We start from the raw sequence: 24,135 nt of genomic DNA on the forward strand, positions 1-24,135 counted from the left end.
GCCGGCTTTGGCCGCAGAGGCCGGCAGTGGCTGGCACCTAGGGGCCTGCAGGCGGCCTCCGGGTGAGCCCTCCTAGGGACGGCCTAGGGGCTCCCCCCTAACCTGCTGCTATGACAGCCCCACCCAGGCAGCTCCCATCACACATGGGGAGAGATAAAAGGGGAAACGTAGTGCTGAAGAGGAGGCCAAGAGCAGGGAGCTGTTCCTAAGACGATTTTCTTGAGTTTAGAACAGAAAAAATATCCGGCTCTCAAAGGATGAGAACGCCGACGGCACTGAAAGCCTAATTCTGTATAACTCACGTGCCATACCCATAACTCATCTCCAGGACACAACTCCACGGGTCCCATGTTGTGCACCCATGACCACAACCCCTTTTCCCCTCTCTTTCTATCTCCCGTCCCCCACCCCGCAGTCACTCTGTCATTCAGGCTGGAGTGCAGTGGCGAGCTCTCGGCTCACTGCAACCTCCCGGGTTCAAGCGATTCTCCCGAGTAGCTGGGAGTACAGACACATGCCCAGCTAATTTTTGTATTTTTAGTAGAGACGGGGTTTCACCATGTTGGCCATGATGGTCCCGATCTCTTGACCTCGTGATCCACCTGCATCGACCTTCCAGAATGCTGGAATTACAGGCATGAGCCACCACATCCAGCCCCCCTTTTCCTCTCTAAAAAGAAAGCCATACTCATTCACAGCCACTCTCAGGCCCCACTTTGCCCCAGACCCTCATCTGCTTTCTTTCTCTATAAATTTGACTACTTCTGAACAGTTCACATGAATGAAATCATATGATATGTGATCTTTTGTAACTGGTTTCTTGCACTTAGCATGTTTTCAAGGCCCATCCGTGTTGTAGCATGAATCAGTCCCTCATTCCTTCTATTACCAAACGGTATTCCGTGGTATGGATATATCACAGTTCACTTATGCCTTTGTGGGTTGATAGACATTTGGATTGTTTCCACTTCTTGGCTCTTGTGAATAATGCTTCTATGAGCATTCGGGTGTACATTTTTGTGTGGAATATGATTTCAATTCTTTTGGCTATATACCTTGGAGTGGAGTTGCTGGGTTATATAGTACTAACATTTTCAGGAACTGTCAAAGACCTAATTTTAGATTTTGGGAAGAGTGATGTGGAGCCTGTTCAAACAGCAACTACACAAATCTGCAAGGGCTCTGGATAGATGACCTCCCAGACGTCTAAGAAGAACCTACTAGGTGAGAGGAACTGCTCACAATATTGAAAGGAAGGAGACAGAGCACAGGGGTGGAGGGGGGGCTTGAGACTGTAAGGTCCCCCTTCTTCTCAGCGAAAAGGGAGACAGACATTCCAACTCCCAGCTATAACCTGTTACAGATGTTGCAACACAGAGAGTGCAGAAATCCACAGGAACAGCCCAGAAGCTCATGGAGCTGGGGGCTTTGATGAGGACATGGAGAGGAGCTTGCCAGCTGAACTAATATTTGCCTTCACCTCCAAGCGACTTTGTGTTTTGGCAGCAAGTCGGAGAAGAGCCTTTTGGGAAGAGAGAGCAGCTTGGGCTAAAGCCCAGCCACGTGGGAGTGTTCGATGTATTTGGCAGTGATGAGAGGAGGAGGGCAGGAGTTGGGGGAGACAGGCTTAGAAGGGTAAACTGAGCCATGACTTCAGCGCTACACTAGGGAGCTTGGACTTGAACCTGTAAGTGCTGAGTGTCACTCAAGGACTTGGGATTGGGCAATATGGTCAGCTTGTGTCCTGGAGCCACGGCTTTGGAGCTGGTAAGGGAAGGAGGCCTGAAGAGGGAGTCTTGGGGGGTGCTGCTATCAGGAGAGAGAGACCACTAAGAGTTGAGGGTATACCTGGGTGGGAGGAATAAACAGAGCGGAATGTCCTCGAAACTGCATGAAAGGTGGACGATAGAGAGTCAGAGTGGCGAGCCACCTGGATTCATCAATATTTTAGGTACTTTGTGCAGGGAGAAAGAAATGACATTGTCAATGACATTGACAGCACCAGGGTATATACAGCCCTTAAACGCTTTAACCGCATGATTATTTCACTCAATTGAGTCCCAGGAAGTTAGCTTCAGAAGAAAACTCAGAACCTGTGGGAGATTTGCAGCTTCTCTTGAATTGGGACAAAGCCTTAGCTCTGTCTTGATGCCTTGACTGGAGCGCCTGTCCTGTAGCAGCTGCCCAGGAAGGCCTCCATCCTGGCACACACACCATCCATGTCCAACAACACGTGTGCAAACCCCTCCCGGCTCCCCCTTGCGGGCACTCTAAAGCCCACCTCAGCATCAGCAGAAGTATGGAAAAGGAAACGTTTGTCTACAGGAGTCATCCTTTTCCTTCCTTCTTCCTCGTTTCTGTTTCTGTGTTTCTTCGTTTCCCTGTTCCTCTGTCACACCCAGAGCTCTCCAACTGTCTGGTGTTCTGGAAGGACCCGTTCCCAGGGTAGCATCATGTCTTCTCCAGAATTAAGGCCCTGGCACAGGCGGGTGGGTCACAGAAAGGGCCCCATGTCTCAAGGGATAAGAGGATAAAACATCCCCAAAGAATGGATGGAGGCTGAAAATCTGGATGGAGTGCTATGTAGAGTTGCAAGTCAGGGAGTACCTCCAGGACGCCGAGTCCCTAGCTTAAGCCCCTAAGCTTGTAAGGACATGACTTACCTAAATGTCCTCGAGAGTCAAGGGCATGGTCAGGCAGAACTGCTAAAGCAAAGGCTTTGAAGTGGGAAAGAGCATGAAGAATTTGGCGAAGGTGAATAACTGACACAGGTGTGTAGGCAGTTCCCCCGCCTAGATACATCTGCATGGCACTTGCTTCTGAGGGGTTTCTTGGAATTCGCCCAGATTGCAGAGGTGGTCAGATATAAGCATGGCCCTGGTCCCCATCCAAGCATTGCTCCTTATTGCCAGAGTGTGACAGGCTTGGCAGCCTGTGGTGACAAAGGCCAAGGCTGAGCCATATGCACAGGATGATCCTGCTCTTCCACTGTGTCTTCCGCCCCAGAAAGCTAACAGTGGTCCAGCTGTGGTGTACAGTTGTGTTCAGACGTGCTCACATCCTCGGGGGAGTTGGATCCTTTCATAATTCTACAAATTGTGAAATGTTTAGACATTAGGAAACCAAAGAGAGTTGACCTACAATTGGAGAATAGTAGCGCATTTAAAATAGCTAATGGATTACGCATTACTGTTCTCTAAGTCGATAGTAAAAATTCCCATTAAAAAAAACAGGAGGTCAAGGTTCTCTGACTCATCTATAAGTGATTTCTAATCATTTCAAAATAAGGGTTAAGTACGTTAAAGCTGAGCTGAATGTGGGCTTCCAATCCAAAATTTATTTTTAGCCTTATTGCATCCAGTTGATTAATGGTTCAGAGCCAAGGGCAATTTAATCAATGTTTATATCTGCTTTAAACATCACTAACAATTGTGTGGTGGTAGACTGTTACAGCCATGGCCCCCAGTGAATAGTGTCCCTATGTCCTTACTCCTTTGCAATGTGACTTTGCTGCTTCTCCCTAAATCAGGAGGTGGGACCTATTTCTCTACCCCTTGACTCTGGGCTGGCCTTGAGACTTGTAACCAGTAAAATGCAGCAGAAGTGACACTGTGAAGCCTTCCAGAATAGGCCTTGAGGAGTATTGTAAATTACATTTTTAATCACTTGGAATACCCAGAGTCCACTGGATGAGAGGAGAAGCCCAGCTGGCAGCTGTACCAAGACCCCAGACATATGAGTGGCGCCATCTGGACCCTCTGCCTCAGTGAGCCCACAGGAGACCAGCAGAATCGTGAGGAACAATACTTGTTCTTTTAAGCCACTAAGGTTTAGGGACATTTGTTCTGCAGCAGTAGGTAATTAAAGCAAATAGTATCCTAAATGGTGACAGAATGGATACGTTTTCCTGTAAAAATAGACTTCATCTCCAAAAAGAAATGAGACGTGGGAAGTAGAAAAGTTCCTCTTCAAAGTTTCTTTCTTGTTAAAGAATAATAATAATAATAAATGTTAGAAATAATAGTCTCTTTTAAAGACTAACTTTCTTCAAAGACTTCTTGCTTTTTACTAGTGACTCTTTGTTAAGCCCCGTCCTATGTAGCTGCTAGATATAAAGGACTAAGTACATTCTATGTCCTTGTTCTTTAACCAAGATATTTGTGTTATTACTTTTCTAAATCCTTTTGCAAGCAAATTCCTGCCCCTTCTTTATTTAGACTCCTCTTTTCCTTTTGTTCTCCATTGCTTTTACCTGTTTAGAAAAGCTTTACATTGTTAGCCAATCAGGTTTTAGTTTAGATTGTGAGGTCTGTCTCCAACCATTGGAGATCAGACACAGCAGTAAGGATGACCCCCAAATGTGCAAAGGATAAAAATATCTGCTTTTCCTTTGTTCCTTGTACTCTCGTGGCAAGATGGCTAACTGGAGTACTCTTTCTGCAGAAAGTAAAGATCGCCTTGCCAAGAGATTCTTTGTCTCAGTGCTGATTTTTCTTTGCAGCACCAAGCATCTGTTTCCAACATGAGACATTTCCCAACTTTCCAGAACAGTAGGGTAGGGTTTCATCTTCTAAATAAGAAAGCAAAGTTGTTCAAGAAAGCCTATGATTTTAGATTCAAATGTCAAAATATAATACTGTTTATCCACTTAACATGTCTGAGGAGTTTGATCATTGAGACTAAGAGTTAGCCGGGGAGAAAGGAAAAAGTACTTGACGCTGAGAGAGGTGGCTCACGCCTGTAATCCCAACACTTCTGGAGGGCCAGGCAGGTGGATCACCTGAGGTTAGGAGTTCGAGACCAGCCTGAAAAACATAGTGAAGCCCTGTCTCTACTAAAAATACAAAATTAGCCAGGCATGGTGGCATATGCCTGTAATCCCAGCTACTTGGGAGGCTGAGGCAGGAGAATTGCTTGAACTCAGGAGGTGGTGATTACAGTGAGCTGAGATTGCACCACTGCGCTCTAGCCTAGGTGACAAGAGTGAGACTTTGCCTCAAAAAAAAAAAAAAAAAAAAAGAACTTGATAAAGGGGTTTGAGGATTGTGTCTCATTTTGCCCTTCCCAGTGCTTTGCTCGCTTCCAGCTGGAAGGGGTTGGAGGCTGCCTTCTTTGCACTTCCCTGCTGTCGGCAAGAGTAAAATTGTGCTCTCCCTTTCTGCTCTCTGTCTACGGAGCAGCTCTCTGCACTGACAGACATTGCGGTTTCTGAAAGGATGTGGTTTCCCTGTACTCTGTGGTCTCACCCTGACATCGTGGCATCTCTTGCAAGAATTTAAATTAAAACTTAAGTCCCCAAGTTGTGATTTCAGAAAGAACTTCTTTGTTGTTTTAGTGGAAAAAACCCATCCGATTGGATGGTACTCCTTTCACGGGTTCTTTTGAAATTAAGGAATTTGATAACAGAATTTATTCCTCTATTTGCCAAAATTCTGAGCATCAAACACCTGGAGAAAAAGGAACACGTTAAGAAATTATTGGCAGACCTGGTGGGAGAAGTCAGGTAGGTGGTAACCCTTTGAGACTGACTTCTTTTACTTATTCATTCATGTTTTAAGATGTATGAATACTTTTAAAAAAAAAATCTAAGTAGTTATTTCATTGTATGGATGTACTACAATTTATTTATCCATTTATTCGTTGAGAGATGTTTGAGTTGTTTCCAGTTTGGGGCAATTACAAATAGAGCTGCTATAAACATGTCTTCGTTTTATTTTTTTAATTTTATTTTTTCATTTTTTTATTTTTTGGAGACAGTCTCACTCTGTCCCCCAGGCTGGAGTTCAGTGGTATGATTTTGGCTCATTGCAACCTTCGCCTCCTGGGTTCAAGCGATTCTCCTGCCTCCACCTCTGAAGAGCTGAGATTACAGGCATGCGCCACCATGCCCAGCTAATTTTCTGTATTTTTAGTAGAAGTGGGGTTTCACCATGTTGCCCAGGCTGGTTCTGAACTCCTGAGCTCAGGCAATCTGCCCACCTCAGCCTCTCAAAGTGCTAGGATTACAGGCCTGAGCCACTGTGCCTGGCCTCTTCATTTTAATTCATAAAACTGTAATGCAATATTCACAGACCTGGGAATTAGGAAAAAAACAAAACAAAACAGTAATGCAAAGCCAGGTGCACTGAACCCTGATCACACCACTGCACTCCAGCCTGTACAACAGAGCAGAACCCTGTCTCAAACACAAACAACAAAATCCTGTAATGCTATTAATTTCAAAGCTACTTTGTCCACAGAAATATTAAACAGTCATTTGTGATACTTTACTTTTTATTTCAAGAGTTTACTCAAGAGCTGAGCACAGTGGCTCACTCCTTTAATCCCAGCACTTTGGGAGGCTGAGGTGGGCGAATCACCTGAGGTCAGGAGTTCGAGACCAGCCTGGCCAACACGGTGAAACCCCATCTTTACTAAAAATACAGAAATTATCTGGGTGTGGTGGCACACGCGTGCAGTCCTAGCTACTTGGGAGGCTGAGGTAGGAGGATCACTTGAACCTGGGACGTGGAGGTTGTAGTGAGCCCAGATTGTGCCACTGCACTCCAGCCTGGGTGACAGAGCGAGACTCTGTCTAAAAAAAAAAAGAATATATTCAAGTAGCTTCAAGGGAAGACTTAAGCATTTTTTTTTCATTATCACTTTTATTTTTAGGAAATCTACGTATAACTACTTACTTTAAACAACCAATAGGTTGGTGATAGATTATAAAGGCCAGCACTGGAGTCAGTTGAATGACTCTATATGATGAAGTTTCACATTTCATTCTGCTGTGTCAGTTGGGGGCTGTCCAGAGAAACAGAACAAATAGGATGGATGGATGGATGGATAGATGGATGGATAGAGGGATAGAAAAACAGACAGAAGGTAGAGAGATAAATAGAAGACATAAATAGATAGATAGATACACAGACAGATAGGCAGAGGCAGACAGACAGATAGACAGAGACAGACAGATAAACAGACAGATATAGACAGACAGACAGACAGATGGGTAGAGTTCTGCACTGGACTGTGTCCTCCCCAAATTCATAGGTTGAGGCCCTAACCCCAGTGTGTTTGTATTTGGAGATAGGGCCCTGAAGGACATGATTGAGAGTAAATTAAATCATAAGGGTGGGGCCCTAACCAACAGGTCTGCTGTCCTTGAAAGAAGAGGAAGAGGCCAAGGGCTCTCTTGCTCTGCAGGTACATAGAAGAAAGGCCACGTGAGGACACAGCAAGAAGTAGATATCTACAAGCCAGGAAGAAAGGCATCAACAGACACCATCCCTGCCAGCACCTTGATCTTGGACTTCTAGTCTCCAGAACTGTGAAAGAATAAAATTCTGTTGTTTAAGCCACCCAGTCTGTGGTACTTTGTATGGTAGCCCTAGCAGACTAACATAGAGAGAGATTTATTTTAAGAAACTGGCTTATGCAACTGTGGAATTTGGCAAGTCTCAAATCTGTAGGGCTGGTTGGCAGGCTGAAAACTCAGGCAGGATTTTTATATTACAGTCTTGAAGCAGAATTCCTTATTCTCTGAAAACCTCAGGGCTTTGCTCTTAAGGTCTTCAACTGATTGGATGAGGGTCACCTACGTTAGCAAGGGTAAAAATCTCCTTTATTTAAAGTCAACTGATTTAAATATTAATCACATCTACAAATTATCTTCACAGTGACAATAAGACTAGTGTTAGACCCAACTGTTGGGCACCACAGCTTGGCCAAGGTGATACATAAAATTAACCATAACACTGTCCATCAAATTGTAGGAAAGCTCTCATTTGGAACACGAATAAGAGATACCTTCCTCCACACTCCTGCCCTTTGTCATCTCGCTTTGTAGATAGAAAAAATTAATTGATGACTAAAGGGACTGTTTTTCTAGTCAGCCCAGCAAGGCTGTTGTTTGAACAAGCATTGGATCCAGAATCCATTTCTTTGAACCCAGCAACCTTGCGGCAGAGATTTGAGAAATCCTCCCTCTGCATTCAACTCAGTAAGACTGATCTCTTTGCACAATGAGCTTGCAATGCCATGACACAGTTTAAGAACACTGACGTTCACAAACATGATAATGTCTTATTTATTGATTGAATGTCTGCCAAGTACCAGGCATTGTTCTACGTACTTATCACAGAATTGCATCTGTTAATCATATCACGTAATCCTCAGAATAGCTTTTGTGCAGTAGACACAATTTCTACCACCTTTTACAGATAAGCAAAGAGGCACTGAGAGTTCAGCACAGTAGCAGAGCTGTGATTTGCACCCAAGCAGTCTGCTCCAGAGCTCAGAGCTCTGCAGCTTACCTATCACGGCTTAACACATTTCACAGACTATGACAACTCCAGGCAAAGCACTTCAAGTTCACATAATAGTTATAAACCAGGTAAAAGATGCCTTGAAGCAGGACAGATTTACATGCGATCTGAAGATAGAAAGGTAAAAGTAAAAAAAAAAAATTTAACTTGGTGTATTTTAGTTGGACCTTAAAAAGTATTTGATACATTGGCAGCCAGAAATGGACAAGGGATGGCATGGATTTGTTAAAACGAGGTTTTTGGTATCCTTGAGGGTAGTTTTTAGGTACAGAGGAACTATGCACATGTTCATTTTGGCTTTATGTTTTAATTTTCAACATATGAAACATACAAATCCTAAATGTATATTTTCATTAGTTATTAAAGTTTAGGTTATAGATCTCATTTTTCTGATCATACATCTAGGATACTCAGGAATCAGATTTAAGAGATTTTTGGATAATACTTGGTCCTATTTACTAATTTCATTAATTTTTTTTTTTTTTTTTGAGACAAGGTCTCACTTTGTCCCCCAGGTTGGAGTACAGTGGTGTGATCTTGGCTCACTGCAGCCTCAACCCCAGGGCTCAAGTGATCCTTTCACCTCAGCCCCCCCTCCAAGTAGCTGGCACTACAGGAACTCACCACCATGCCTGGCTATTTTTTTGTAGAGACGGGGTTTTGCCATGTTGCCCAGACTGATTTCTAACTCCTGAACTCAAGCGATCTGCCTGCCTTAGCCTCCTAAAGTGCTAGGATTGTAGGTGTGAGCCACTGTATTCAGCCTAACTTAGTTAACTAACCATCTCTAAACCTTTTCAACCACATTTATAAATTTGATGTAACTGATTTCCTTTTTTTTTTTTTTTTTTTTTAGACGGAGTCTTGCTCTGTCACCCAGGCTGGAGTGCAGTGGCGCAATCTCGGGCTCACTGCAACCTCCGCCTCCCCAGGCTCAAGCAATTCTCCTGCCTCAGCCTCCTGAGTAGCTGGGATTACAGGTGTGTGCCACCATGCCCGACTAATTTTTGTATTTTTAGTAGAGATGGGGTTTTGCCATGTTGGCCAGGCTGGTCTCGAAATCCTGACCTTAGGTGATGTGCCCAGGTCAGTCTGGGATTACAGTACTGGGATTACAAACATGAGCCACTGAACCTAGCCTGTGATTTCCTTTTAGAGTACTTCTGCTTTCTTTTTCAACAACAAAAATTTTTTCAACAATGAAAATTCCTGAATACTAAATAATTATAGAAAATCTAAGAAATTAAATTTGCAAAGGAAGAAAAACAAATTCTCTCTTAAGCATTTCAGTACGGTAAAGAAACCAATTAAGTCTTAATTCTTAAATCACTAGCCTAAATTAACTATTGACTTATATCTTTTAACTTTGTGTTACACATTTGACCCTTTTAATAGATCAAATTCTCTTAACTATATTAAGAACATAAAATACCAAATATGCACGTATCCCTATTTAAACAAATTTCATATTAATACTATGGTATGGTTTTGAGTCTCACAATTTTTCAGTACTTAATTATAAATCTTCTCCGACCAAAAGATACATACCCGAATGGTTATGGTGGTTCATGCCTTTAATCTCAGCACTTTGGGAGGCTGAGGTGGAAGGATCACTGGAGGCCAAGACGGAAACCAGCCTGGGAAACATAGTTAGACCCCACCCATCTCTACAAAAGATAACTTAAAAAACTGTCCAGGGCCGGGCGTGGTGGCTCACACCTGTAACCCAAGCACTTTGGAGGCCAAGGTGTGTAGATTACCTGAGGTCGGGAGTTCAAGACCAGCCTGACCAACATGGTGAAACCCTGTCTTTAAATAAATAAATAAATAAATAAATAATAAAAATAAATAAACAATTCTCCAGTCACGGTGGCACGTGCCAAGGTTGCCAAGTAGTAAAAACAGAGATGATTTGGTACAGTGGCTCACCAGCACTTCATGAAATTGGTAATCCCAGCACTTTGGGAGGCTGAGGCAGGTGTATCACCTGAGGTCAGGAGTTTCAGATCAGCCTGGCCAACATGGCCAAACCCAATCTCTACTAAAAATCCAAAAATTAGCTGGGTGTGGTGGTGCGTGCCTGCAACTCCAGCTACTCCAGAGACTGAGGCAGGAGAATCACTGGAACCTGGGAAGCGGAGGCTGCAGTGAACCAAGATCACACCACTGCACTCCAGCCTGGGTGACAGAACAAGGCTCTGTCTGAAAAAAAAAAAAAAAAAAAAAAAAGGAATAGTTACCATGCTGGTTAACTGAGGCCACTAAGGTCAGGGACTTTAGGCAAACGTTGAGTCCCGATGCTGCAGGGATCTAGAATGACTCTTCCCACTGCCAATCGTCACGCGGATCCCTTTCTACAGTTGTTTTGTCAATGACCCCTAAAACCTGAAGAACTGTTGGTACACAACAGTTATACACATTGCTTAATTAATTTAAAACTTGTTTGAATCTTGCTTTCTCTTATTTTTTAGACCACACACAACTTTTGTGGATATTTAAAATTCTATATATTCGGAATATGGATATAACACATGCACTTTTTTTTTTTTTTTTTTTTTTTTGAGATGGTTTCTTGCTCTGTCACCCAGGCTGGAATGCAGTAGCTATTGGTCAGGAGCTCACTGCAACCTGCAAGCCTTCCAGGTTCAAGCCATTCTCGTGCCTCAGCTTCTCAAGTAGCTGGGATTACAGACATGCACCACGACACCCAGCTAATTTTTGTATCTTTTGTATAGACAGGGTTTCACATGTTGGCAAGGCTGCTCTCAAATGCCCAGTCTCAAGTGATCTGCCTGCCTCAGCCTCCCAAAGTGCTGGGATTAGAGGCGTGAGCCGCTGTCCCGGCAGATGCAGCAGATTTTGAGGGTATTCTGACTGAGGCCTGCCAAGAAGCCTGCCTGAGTATGAGGTGCTTGCCCTAATACCCAGAATTCATTAAGGTGACCTCATTAGGAGAAAGGTTCTTTCCAGATGTGATTAACTGAAGCATCTTAAGAATGGGATCTTCCTGGCTCATCTCGGTGGGCCCTAAATTCAAGAAGTGTCCTTTCCTATAAAAGACAGAAGATGCAGCCACAGAGGAGAATGACACTATGAAGAGGGGGACAGAGACTGGAGTGACGCAGCCACAAGCCAAGGAACAAGCCACAAGAGGCACAAAGGAATTTTCCCTGATACAGTTTGGTTCTGTGCACCACCCAAATCTCTTGTCGAATTGTCAGCCTCAGTGTTGGAGGAGAGGCCTGGTGGGAGGTGATTGGATCCTGGCGGGGAGGGCGCGGACTTCCCCTTTGCTGTTCTCATCATTAGTTCTCATGAGATCTGGTTGTTAACAGTGTGTGGGACCTCCCCCTTCTCTGTCTTCCCCCTGCTCCAGCTTCCCCTTCCCCTTCCACTGCGATTGTAGGTCTCCTAAGGCCTCCCCAGCCATGCTCTACAGCCTGTGGAACTGAGTCAATTAAACCTCTTTTCTTCATAAATTACCCAGTCTCAGGTAGTTCTTTTCCTTTTCTTTCTCTCTTTCTTTCCCTTCCTTCTTTCTCTCTCTGTCTCTTTCTTTTTCGGAGTGGAGTTTCGCTTTTGTTGTCCAGGCTGGAGTGCAATGGTACCATCTCGGCTCACTGCAACTTCCACCTCCTGGGTTCAAGTGATTCTCCTGTCTCAGCCTCCTGAGTAGCTGGGATTACAGGCATGCACCACCATGCCCAGCTAATTTATTTTTATTTTTATTTTTTATTTTTAGTAGGGATGGGATCTTACCATGTTGGCCAGGCTGGTCTCAAACTTATAACCTCAGCCTGCCTAGGCCTCTCAAAGTGCTGGGATTACAAATGTGAGCCACTGCATCTGGCCACAGACAGTTCTTTATAGCAATGGGAGATTGGACTAATCCATTCCCCTGGAGTCCTCAGAGGGGCACACCCTGCCAGACTTCCGGTCTTCAGAACTGTGAAAGAATATGTTTCTGTTGTTTTAATCCACCAAGTTTCTGGTCATTTGTTATGACAGCCACAAGAAATTAATATAGGTCTGGTCAGGTGCATACTTGTGTGAAGCTGGTTCAGGTGTGTGTATTACGAATCTTAAAATGCATGTATAGGCTGGGCACCATGGCTCATGCCTGCAATCCCAGCACTATGGGAGGCCGAGGCAGGTGGATAACTTGAGGCCAGGAGTTCAGGACCAGCCCAGCCAACATGGTGAAACCCCGTCTCTATTAAAAAATACAAAAATTAGCCAGGTGTAGTGGCACATGCCTGTAGTCCCAGCTACTAGGGAGGCTGAGGCATAAGAATCGCTTGAATCTGGGAGGCAGAGGTTGCAGTTAGCTGAGACTGTGCCACCACACTCCAGCCTATACTGGAGTGACAGTGTGAGAACCTGTCTCAAAAATTTTTTTCAAAAGTTGCAAGTATAGAAATCTAGTATGAAAAATAAAAATGAAACCCTAGGTCTCCCAAGCAACTGACGGTCTCCAGACTCCCCCTATCCCCGACCCACCCGGCCAAGGGGACCCCAGAGAAACCTGGAAAACTGAGTTCCTGTCATGATGGGATGGAAGGTCAGACACGCCTCATTATAGCCCTCATGGCCTGGATAACCACCATGAGACTTTCCTTCCTAGGGGGCTAAGCAGAAACCAGCCCTTGGGAAAGAGGCTTCATTCCTGATATCAACCACCCACCTGATGCCGCCCTGCCCTTATGTGGTCTGGACAAAAGAACTGACTGGCACCCTTGATAAGAGGACTACTGGCCATGGAGCAGTTAGATAAGACACTACTGGCCATGAAGTCATTCTGGCCAGTCTCCAGGGGATGCACAGTTAGGATTTTCAAGTCCTCTGCTTCATCTTTTGATGTCAGAGGCCTGAAAACACCACCCTCAGATCACACTAACCCAGGTCCCCAGGAGAGGCACGGAGCTTGATTGCACACACACATATTTCTCCTCTCATCAGTATTCAGGGCTCCTCCCATAGCTCATCGAAATGTGTATATTTGGCCACCTCATTCAGCATAAACTCCTGTCTTGGTCTCTGTTTCTGGCTTCTGGCTGGAGGCTCTGCTTCTCAGCCTGTCACAATGGCTGCCCTGCAGGCTGCACCCCTTTATGAAAAGAAACCTCTTCTTTCCAAGTTTATGAACCTCATCATTCCTCAGTTGACTAGTGACATTATCTGAAATGTAAAAGGGACACTTTTTTTCTTTTTTTTAATTACATTTTAGGTTTGGGGGTACATGTGAAGAACATGCAAGATTGTTGCATAGGTACACACGTGGCAGTGTGATTTGCTGCCTTCCTCTCCTTCACCTATATCTGGCATTTCTCCCCATATTATCCCTCCTCAACTGCCTAACCCTCGCTGTCCCTCCCCTATTTCCCCCCAACAGACCCCAGTGTGTAGTGCTCCCCTCCCTGTGTCCATGTGTTCTCATTGTTCAACACCCGCCTATGAGTGAGAACATGCAGTGTTTGATTTTCTGTTCTTGTGTCAGTTTGCTGAGACTGATGGTTTCCAGGTTCATCTATATCCATACAAAGGACACAAACTCATCGTTTTTGATGGCTGCATAATATTCCATGGTGTATATGTGTCACATTTTCCCTGTCCAGTCTATCATCGATGGGCATTTGGGTTGGTTCCAGGTCTTTGCTATTGCAAACTGTGCTGCAATGAACATTCATGTGTATGTGTTCTTATAATAGCATTGCTGGGTCAAATGGAATTTCTATTTCTAGGTCCTTGAGGAATTGCCACACTGTCTTCCACAATGGTTGAACTAATTTACATTCCCACCAACAGTGTAAAAGTGTTCCTATTTCTCCACATCCTCTCTAGCATCTGTTGTCTCCAGATTTTTTAATGATCGCCATTCTAACTGCTGTGAGATGGTATCTCAATGTAGTTTTGATTTGCATTTCTCTGATGACCAGTGATGATGAGCATTTTTTCATATGTTTGTTGGCCTCATGTATGTCTTCTTTTGTAAAGTGTCTGTTCATATCCTTCACCCACTTTTGAATGGGCTTGTTTGTTTTTTTCTTGTAAATCTGTTTTAGTTCTTTGTAAATTCTGGATATCAGCCCCTTGTCAGATGGGTAGACTGCAAAAATGTTTTCCCATTCTGTTGGTTGCTGATTCACTCTACTGACTGTTTCTTTTGCCGTGCAGAAGCTGTGGAGCGTTTAGGTCCCATTTGTCTATTTTGGCTTTTGTTGCCAATGCTTTTGGTGTTTTGGTCATGAAGTCCTTGCCTATACCTATGTCCTGAATGGTTTTGCCTAGATTTTCTTCTAGGGTTTTTATGGTGTTAGGTCTGATGTTTAAGTCTTTAATCTATCTGGAGTTAATTTTAGTGTAAGGTGTCAGGAAGGGGTCCAGTTTCTGCTTTCTACACATGGTTAGCCAGTTTTCCCAACACCATTTATTAATGATGTAAGTGAGGCCTCTGGTTTGGGGTGACAGCAAACTAGATGGTGTGAGGGAATAGTAACATGTAAATGCAGGAGCCATGGGGTGACCATATTCTGCTAGGGAAGCAGGTCTAATGTGAGAAAAAGCAATGAAGCCGATGAAAATCAGGGAGGGTCCCGCCAGTGTTTTAGGCTCTATCTCCCAGTCCTTTCAGAGGCCCAGACCTACCCCTGACCGTCATTTCTAGCAAACTCCATCCTTAAAAATGTCCCTTTTGGAATCCTTCCCTAATCATTTTATGAGACCAATTTCATCCATGGAATGTTTCTCCATCTGTTTGTGTCCTTTCTTATTTCGTTGAGCAATGGCTTGTAGTTCTCCTTGAAGAGGTCCTTTACGTTCCTTGTTAGTTGTATTCCTAGGTATTTTATTCTCTTTGTAGCAATTGTGAATGGCAGTTCGTTCTTGATTTGGCTCTCTTTAAATCTGTTACTGGTGTATAGGAATGCTTGTGATTTCTGCACATTGATTTTGTATCCTGAGACTTTGCTGAAGTGGTTTATCAGTTTCAGGAGATTTTGGGCTGAGATGATGGGGTCTTCCAGATATACAATCATGTCATCTGCAAATAGAGACAATTTGATTTCCTCCTTTCCAATTTGGATACACTTTATTTCTTTTTCTTGCCTGATTGCTCTGGCTAGAACTTCCAGTACTATATTGAATAGGAGTGGTGAGAGAGGGCATCCTTGTCTAGTGCCAGATTTCAAAGGGAATGCTTCCAGTTTTTGCCCATTCAGTATGATATTGGCTGTTGGTTTGTCATAAATAGCTTTTATCATTTTGAGATACATTCCGTCAATATCTAGTTTATTGAGGGTTTTTAGCATAAAGAGCTGTTGAATTTTGTCAAAGGCCTTCTCTGTATCAATTGAGATAATCATGTGGTTTTTGTCTTTGGTTCTGTTTATGTGGTGAATTATATTTATAGACTTGCATATGTTGAATCAGCCTTGCATCCCCGGAATGAATCCTACTTGATCATGGTGGATGAGCTTTTTGATGTGCTATTGCAATCGGCTTGCCAGTATTTTATTGAAGATTTTTGCATCTATGTTCATCATGGATATTGGCTAGAAGTTTTCTTTTCTTGCTGAGTCTTACTGTCTAAACATGGTGGCTGCATGCCCACACCACAGCTGTGGACCAGCAGGCTGATTCTCTGAGAAAAGGAGGCTGGTGAATGGTGTCAACTTATAGCAGCAGTCTTGTTTGGCTGTGTGTGTATCAGTTACCTGGGGGCTCCCAAATGCTGCCTAAAAACACAAACCCAGGCTGGGCGTGGTGGCTCAGGCCTGTAATTTCAGCACTTTCGGAGGCCGAGGCTGGTGGATCACCTGAGGTCAGGAGTTTGAGACCAGCCTGCCCAACATGGAGAAACCCCATCTTTGTTGAAAATACAAAATTGGCTGGGCATGTTGGCACAGCTACTCGGGAGGCTGAGGCAGGGGAGTTGCCTGAACCCAAGAGGTGGAGGTTGCAGTGAGCCAAGATCATGCCATTGCATTCCAACCTGGGCGACAAGAGCAAAACTCCATCACAAACAAACAGACAAACACCACCAACCCAAAATGAAGTTCTTGAAAACACGCACAGATCTGGAAGCCAGCTGATGTAGACTGGGCTTGGCTGGACAGTGTTGCTTCCAGGGGTGACTCTGGCTGGTGCTCAGGTTCAGTGGAGAACAGCTGTCTGGGAGAAGCCCTCCTTGTGGTAATGGCAGAAGCACAGGAAAGCAAGCCCAAACACGCATGCTTCAAGCCTCGACTTGTATCATGTATCAGGAGTCCCCAAACTACGGCCCGCCGGCCGCATGCGGCTCCCTGAGGCCATTTATCCGGCCTCCCGCTGCACTTCAGGAAGGGACACCTCTTTCACTGGTGGTCAGTGAGAGGAGCACAGTATGTGGTGGCCCTCCAATGGTCTGAGGGACAGTGAACTGGCCCCCTGTGTAAAAAGTTTGGGGACATCTGATGTATACTAACATTCTATTGGCCAAAACAAGTCTCATGGCTGAGCCAAGTATCAGAGGAATGGGAAAAACACCCCTCTAATGAGAACTCAATGAGCCAGGCAGGATTCTGGGCAATAATTTACTCTAGCATGTGGTATCAGATGTTTAGTAATGGAACCAAGTGATCAAACTTAACACCACTAACAGCAGAGCACCTATCATGTCCCTCCTGATTTATTGTGACATGAAGTTCTTCAGACAGTCTATAAATACTCTTGCCAAAAATGTTTAACCTGATAATCTAGCTTCTAAATTTAATTGCTGGTTCACAGGAAGTATGGTAGAGGAGTGAGTTAAATGGACACTGTTTCAGTTATCTATTTCTCTAACACTTAAAACACCAATAAACAGCAGCTCACAAGGTGGCCCAAGAGAAAGCAAGGGGAAAGCCACATGCTTTTTATGACCTAGACCCAGAAGGTACAGACTTTTACTTTTGCCACATTCTGGTTATTAGAAGTGACTCACTAAGTACTGCGCACATGCAAGCGGAAGTTGTGTCTTTTGCATGTGGTGGATCAAAGCATTTGTGGGGCCTGGCATGGTATCTCATGCCTGGAAACCCAGCACTCTGGGAGGCCAAGGTGGATCACCTGAAGCCAGGAGTTTCGCCTGGCCAACATGGCGAAACCCTGTCTCTACTAAAATTACAAAAATTAGTTGGGTGTGGTAGTGCACACCTATAATCCCAACTACTTCAGAGGCTGAGACAGGATAATTGTTTGAACCCAGGAGGAAGAGGTTGCCGTGAGCCGAGATCATGCCACTGAACTCCAGTCTGGGTGACAGAATGAGAACCTGTCTCTTAAAAAGAAAGAAAGAAAGAAAGAAAAAGAAAGAAAGAAAAAAAGAAAGAAAGAAAAGGAAAAAGCATTTGCGTACATATTTTAAAATCACCACTGGGGTTATTTAGGTTAAAAAAGACTACAGAGATAAAGGAACTAAAGGCTGCCTGGTGCAGTGGGGGCTCACGCCTGTAATCCCAACACTTTGGGAGGCTGAGGGGGTGGATCACTTGAGGTCAGGGGTTCCAGACCAGCCTGGCAAACATGGTAAAACCCTGTCTCTACTAAAAATACATAAATTAGCCCAGCGTGGTGGTGGGCACCTGTAATGCCAGCTTCTCAGGAGGCTGAGACAGGAGAATCGCTTGAACCTGGGAGGCAGAGGTTGCAGTGAGCTGAGATCATGCCACTGCCCTCCAGCCTGGCAGGCTGGGTGAGAGAGTGAGGCAGGAAAGAAAGAAAGAAAAGAAAGACGGAAGGAAAGAAAGAAAAGGTAGTGTATTACGCTCACAGAGCCCAGGGGAAGGAGAGAAAGAAAAGAAAGAAGAAAGAAGAAAGAAAGAAAAAAAAAAGAAAAAGAAAGAAAGAAAGAAAGAAAGGAAAGAAAGAAAGAAAGAAAGAAAGAAAGAAAGAAAGAAAGAAAGAGAAAGAAAGAAAAAGTGTAACGTATTACGCTCACAGATCCCAGGGGAAGTAGCACACCATGCCACAGGTCGCCACACTGGGAAGCCCCAGTTTCAGGAGAAGGAGCAGGGCAAATGTGGACAAGAGGCTTGATTGTGGGGTTTGAAGGAAGGAATGAGCAAGGCAAGGTAAGCTGGCATAGGATTGGAGTCTGAGTACCTTGGGCAGGCTCCGGGGCATGAGGGCTAGTTGTCTGGTACCGGTCCTGGAGTCATTAGGGCAGCTGGACAGTGGCCCTGAGAGCCCCGTTGAGACAGCCAGGTGGGAACGCTCCCCGGCAGAGCCTGGGACATACTTGCGCACTGGGGTGGAGCCGCTGAAGTTTGTTCCGTTTGCAGCGGAGAGGAACCTGCCCCCTCCTCTTCCCGTGTGGAATCTGGGATTCAATCTTCGAGGCGCCAAGTCCACTGTCAGGAAACACTCTCTCCCGCTTTGCTAAGAGTCTCTCTGTTCGCCCGATCAATCCCATTTTTCTCACTCTTTAATTGTCTGTGAGCCTAAATTTTCGTGGCTGTGTGATAAGGACACCATCTTTAGCTGAACTAAGGAAAAGTCCTGTAACACTGTGAGCGGTGAGTCAAGAAGGTGGGATAAGGACCTCATCTTTACCTGAACTAAGGAGGTGGTGCAGTACGGGCTCTGGATTGGTCGGTCTGCATTTGAAAGGCAGGCACTCTCCCCAGTAGGAACTGGCCAGCTCTAGGAGGGGCAGACTTTCCAGGGTCAGCGAGGCCCCACCTGTGAAAAAATCAGAAACACATGCTCAGGCTGGCGTGGTGGCTCACGCCTGTAATCCCAGCACTTTGGGAGGCTGAGTGTGATGGTGCGTGCCACATTTGGGATTAAATTTCAACGCGCGCTTTGGCGGGGACAAACATTCAAACCATAGCACATTACTTGTGTTGTCTGTGAGACCAACTATGGTTCGATGAGGCATGGCGGGGTGGGGGAACTGCAGAAGGGCGTGACTGCTAGCAGGTGAGAATCAGCATGGGCCAGCCAGCAGACAGCCACAGTTCGCTTTCTGGGCTCCGGAGATTCACATTCTTCCCACATCCACCACCAACTCCTCCCAAAATTCCCCAAAGACTCATCCTATTGTGGCATCAGTTCCATCTCCTGTCTCTCCATCTGAGAGACAGGGGCTCTCAAGAAGTGATCGTCAAGATGTTGGTCAGAGCTGCAGTCATCTGAAACTTCACTGGGGCTGGAGGATTCGTGTCCAAGACGACCCAGCCTTGAGCCATCCTCTTGGTGATAAGTTGACACCAGATCTGCTCATGTCAAAGCGTCTGGCAGCCAGGTGCTTAGCCTCCATCGTCTAAATCAGGTCCAGGCGGGACTTTGTTTCCTTAAATACAGTTTCTCCATTATAATCTTTGATAAGTTGTCTGTATATCTCTGCCTCTCCCTCCCCAACTGAACATGTAAGAGAACACAGAATGACTACTCCAGATGCTCCTGTTCACAAAAAGAGAAGAAAAGGTGCCATGTGTGTGGCTGAGTAGCAGTCTCAGCCCGCTTCTTGCCAGTAGAAATTTGAGGGTCTTCTTTTTTTCCAGGCACGGTAGGTCTTGCCTGTAATCCCAGCACTTTGAGAGGCTGGGGTAGAAGGATCACTTGAGCCCAAGAGTTCGAGACCAGCCTGGGCAATGTAGTGAGACCCTCATCATTACAAAAAATAAAAACAAAATTAGCCACAATGGCATGGCTAATTAGGCATGGTGACATGTGCCGGTAGTCTCAGCTACCGGGGAGGCTGAGGTGAGAGGATTGTTTGAGCCCAGGAGGTCCAAGCTGCAGTGAGCCAAGATTGTGCCACTGCACTCCAGACTGATAGATAGAGCAAGATCCTGTCCCCTCTCTCAAAAAGAACTAAAAAGACTAAAAGGTCTTCTAAGTTGTACTATCTCTGTTCCTTTCAGTCTAAGCTGGTGAGGATTCCGTATATATAATTCTTTTAAAAACTGGATTTTCTGTGAATTTTATTGGGGTTTGCTTTATTAGACAAATGCAACACCCACAAATCTGTTTGAGACCAGCCCCTCTCTACCTTTGGCTTCTGCAGACAGCTGAGGGACAATGGACTCTCCTTTGATTGAGAGATACTGTAGGGTGCACCTTTACAGAGCAGGCCTTTTGTCTGACTCAATGGTACTCTGAGATGCCACCTTATATCTCTTCGGAATATCTTACAGTCACACCTAGGGATTCATCTTGGACCACAGTTTTTTGGCAGGACCCTGCATTTGATCTTTGCTTAGAAGCCATTTCTTAATTGTAGCATTATTTGCTAATACAGTTTGGATATTTGTCCCCACCCGAATCTCATGTTGAAATATAATCTTCGATGTTCGAAGTGGGGCCTGGTGTGAGAGAAGAGTTTGGATCATGGGAGTGATTCAAATGCTGAAGCTCATGGATGGCTTGAGTCATTCTGTTGGTGATAAGTGAGATCTTGCTGTAAGTTCACATAAGATCTGCTCATATAAAAGTGTCTGGCCCCAGGTGCTGTAGTCCCAACACTTTGAGAGGCCGAGGCAGGCCGATAGCTTGAGCCCAGGAGTTCAAGACCAGCCTGAGCAACATGATGAAACCCTCTCTCAACAAGGAAATTTTAAAAATAGCTGGGCATGGTGGCTTGCACCTGTATTCCCAGCTACTCCGGAGGCTGAAGTGGGAGCATTACTTGAGCCTGGGAGGTTGAGGCTGCAATGAACCAAGATTGTGCCACTGTACTCCCTTGAGCACCAGAGTCAGACTATTGCTCTTGAACTCCTTTGTTCAAGCGATCTTCCCAGTCAGTCCTAAGCAGTTGGGACTACAGGCATGCACCACCACACCCAGCTAATTTTTTTACCTTTTTGTAGAGGCGGAGTCTCACTACCTTGACCAGGCTGGTCTTAAACTCATGGGCTCAAGTGATCCTCCTGCTTTGGCACCTCAAAGTGTTGGGGTTATAGCATCTGATACTTGGCTGGGGCTGGAGGATTCTTGTCCGGGATGGCCCGGGAACATGACTGTGGGTCACAGATTTCCTTACTCCAGAGGCTACTCAAGCCATGGTTGGCAGCTGACTTCCCCTAGAGCATGTGATGAGAGAGAAAGCTAGACATACACACATACACACAGACACATACATACACACACAGACACACACAGACACATACATACACACAGACATACACACACACACACACACACAGAGAGAGAGAGAGAGAGAGAGAGAGCGAGAGAAGAGAGAAGGGGAAGTCCCAGAGTCTCCTCTAATCTAATGTTGGAGGAGACATAACGTCTGATATGGTTTGACTGTGTCCCCACCCAAATCTCATCTTGAATTCCCATGTGTTGTGGGGGTAGCTGGTGGGAGGTAATTGAATCATGTGGGCAGTGGAGTTCCACTCCTGTTGCCCAGGCTGGAGTGCAGTGGCATGATCTAAGCTCACTGCAACCTCCTACTCCTGGGTTCAAGTGACTCTCTTGCCTCAGCCTCCCGAGTAGCTGGGATTATAGGTGCCCACCACCATGCCCAGCTATTTTTTTGTATTTTTAGTACATGTTGTATTTTGCATTTTAGTACCACGTTGGCCAGGCTGGTCTCAAAGTCCTGACCTCAGGTGACCACCCGCCTCGGCCTCCCAGAGTACTGGGATTACAGGTGTGAGCCATGGCGCCCAGCCTGGGGGCAGGTCTTTCCCGTGCTGTTCTCGTGATAGTGAATAAGTCTTACGAGACCTGATGGTATTATCAGAAGGAGTTTCCCGCACAAGCTCTCTTTTCCTGCTGCCATCTGCGTAAGATGTCACTTGCTCCTCCTTGCCTTCCACTATGTGAGGCCTCCCCAGCCATGTGGAACTGGAAGTCCATCAAACCTCTTTCTTTTGTAAATTGCCCAGTCTCGGGTATGTCTTTATTGGCAGCATGAAAGTGGACTAACACACCATCACTAAGTCTATTTTCTACAGAGCCGTGAATTCTCAGAGGCAAGGCACATTATGGGTCATCTTGGAGGCTGACTACTACAAAATTATTAGGGGGTGAAATGTCAGGTTGTCTATAATTTCCATGCTTTCAAAAAAATATTGATGAAGCAAGTTTAGCAAAATATTAAAGATAATTATATTTAGGCCTGGGGTATATGGGAATTAATTGTATTCTTTTTCTACCTTTCTATATATTTGTACATTTCCATTAATACAAAGTAAACGAAAGAAAGAAAGAAAAAGCAAATTTAAGCTTTCTACCTGGGGATGACAAAATGGCTGACTGGTGCTCAAGAACCTTCTAGAAATTAGCTACCCAGCCTCTCACCTGTCTTCACCAGCAGTGCCTGCCTTGTGCACAGGATTCAGCACTTTCCCAGCCGGCTCACCGCAGCTCCACTGAGGAGAAGAGGGCTGGAGGCTGAGTCAGCCACAGGGCCAGGAAATGGTAACAGATAGCAGAATATGCTTGGCCTCAGGTATTATTTTGAGACGTTCTGAAACACAGCAGCACTTGTTCTGATTTTGTTCCAAGTGTCTTTAGAGGAAAAATTCCATGGAATACTTTTCCTGACCTTGCCTTCAAGGTCAGTGTAAATCACAGGGGTTTGAGCAGAGTCAGCAATTTTGTTTAACTTTGACCTTGCCTGGTTTGTTAATTCAGCTTGGACTCATTCTGTCCTCGGAATTTATTTACTTATTTAATAACGAAAAATAAAACTAACTTTGGAGGGGTAATGAGCAGTAAACGCTGAGTCGTAGCTCTTTAATTTATAGGGAACTCCATGAAATCTTAGTGTTTGTTTCCACTGAGCGTTTCTATAAGAAGGAAACTGAATTTTTTTTAAGAGCCTAGGTTAAATATTCACTTTTATGGGATGAACGTTCTGTGGAATTTGGCACTAAAATTGGTGGAGTTGAAAAACTGCCCTTTCGGATGTCACAAGCAGTTTGTGCATTGCAGGATGGAAAGAAGAATTTTTCTGCAGCCTGGGTACATGACGAAAGCCCATCTCTAAAAAACAAACAAACAAACAAACAAACAACAAAAAAAACCATAGCTGGGTGTGGTGGCACATGCCTATAGTTCCAGCTACTTTGGAGGCTGAGGTGGGAGGATCACCTGAGCCCAGAGAGGTAGAGTCTTCAAGAAGCCATGATTGTGCCACTGGCTTCTAGTCTGGGTGACACAGTGAGATCCTGTCTCAATTTTTCTTTGGGACTGACTCTTAATTTGTTCTGGGTAATAACACTTTGGTAAATTCTTTTAATTATTCTGGTGTTTAAAAAATCCCTACCCATTATTTTAGAGAAATTTCAAGCTCATAAAATAATTCAACTGCAGATGCTTCAGACTAGATTTTGAAAGATCCTGTTTGAAAGAAAATTAGTGTATCTCTAGCAGGAAAACCCTGCTTTAGTTTGTTTGGGCTGCTATAACAAAAACACCAGGCTGGGCACGGTGGCTCACACCTATAATCCCAGTACTTTGGGAGGCTGAGGCGGGAGGATCACCTGAGGTCAGGAGTTTTAAGACCAGCCTGGTCAACATGGTGAAACCCCATCTCTACTAAAAATACAAAAAGTAGCCAGGCATGGTGGCACATGCCTGTAATCCCAGCTACTTGGGAGGCTGAGGCAGCAGAACTGCTTGAACCAGGAGTTGGAGGTTGCAGTGAGTCGATATTGCGCCACTGTAACAGAGGCTGGGTAACAGCGCAAAACTGTTTCAAATGACAAAAAAAAAACAAAACAAGAAAACACCATAGGTAGACTTGAGTAGCTTAAACAACATTTATTTCTCATAGTTCTGGAAGTTGGAAGTCTGAGATTGGGGTGCCAGTAGGATTCGGTTCTTGGTGAGTGTCCTCTTCCTGGCGTAC

At 44.9% G+C, this 24,135-nt stretch overlaps 1 long non-coding RNA gene across 1 annotated transcript; it reads right to left on the minus strand.

Moving 5' to 3' along the window:
• Positions 1-3,019: 3,019 nt before the first annotated feature.
• On the minus strand, positions 3,020-22,741 carry LOC141583552 (uncharacterized). Its single transcript, XR_012516206.1, has 3 exons — positions 22,581-22,741; positions 18,429-19,007; positions 3,020-3,089 (listed from the first exon to the last, which is right to left on the minus strand). It is a non-coding gene; the product is annotated as an uncharacterized LOC141583552 (long non-coding RNA).
• Positions 22,742-24,135: the final 1,394 nt, after the last annotated feature.

The sequence above is a fragment of the Saimiri boliviensis genome, chromosome 1 (assembly GCF_048565385.1).
Source record: "Saimiri boliviensis isolate mSaiBol1 chromosome 1, mSaiBol1.pri, whole genome shotgun sequence".
In the NCBI taxonomy this organism is placed as follows: Eukaryota; Metazoa; Chordata; class Mammalia; order Primates; family Cebidae; genus Saimiri; species Saimiri boliviensis.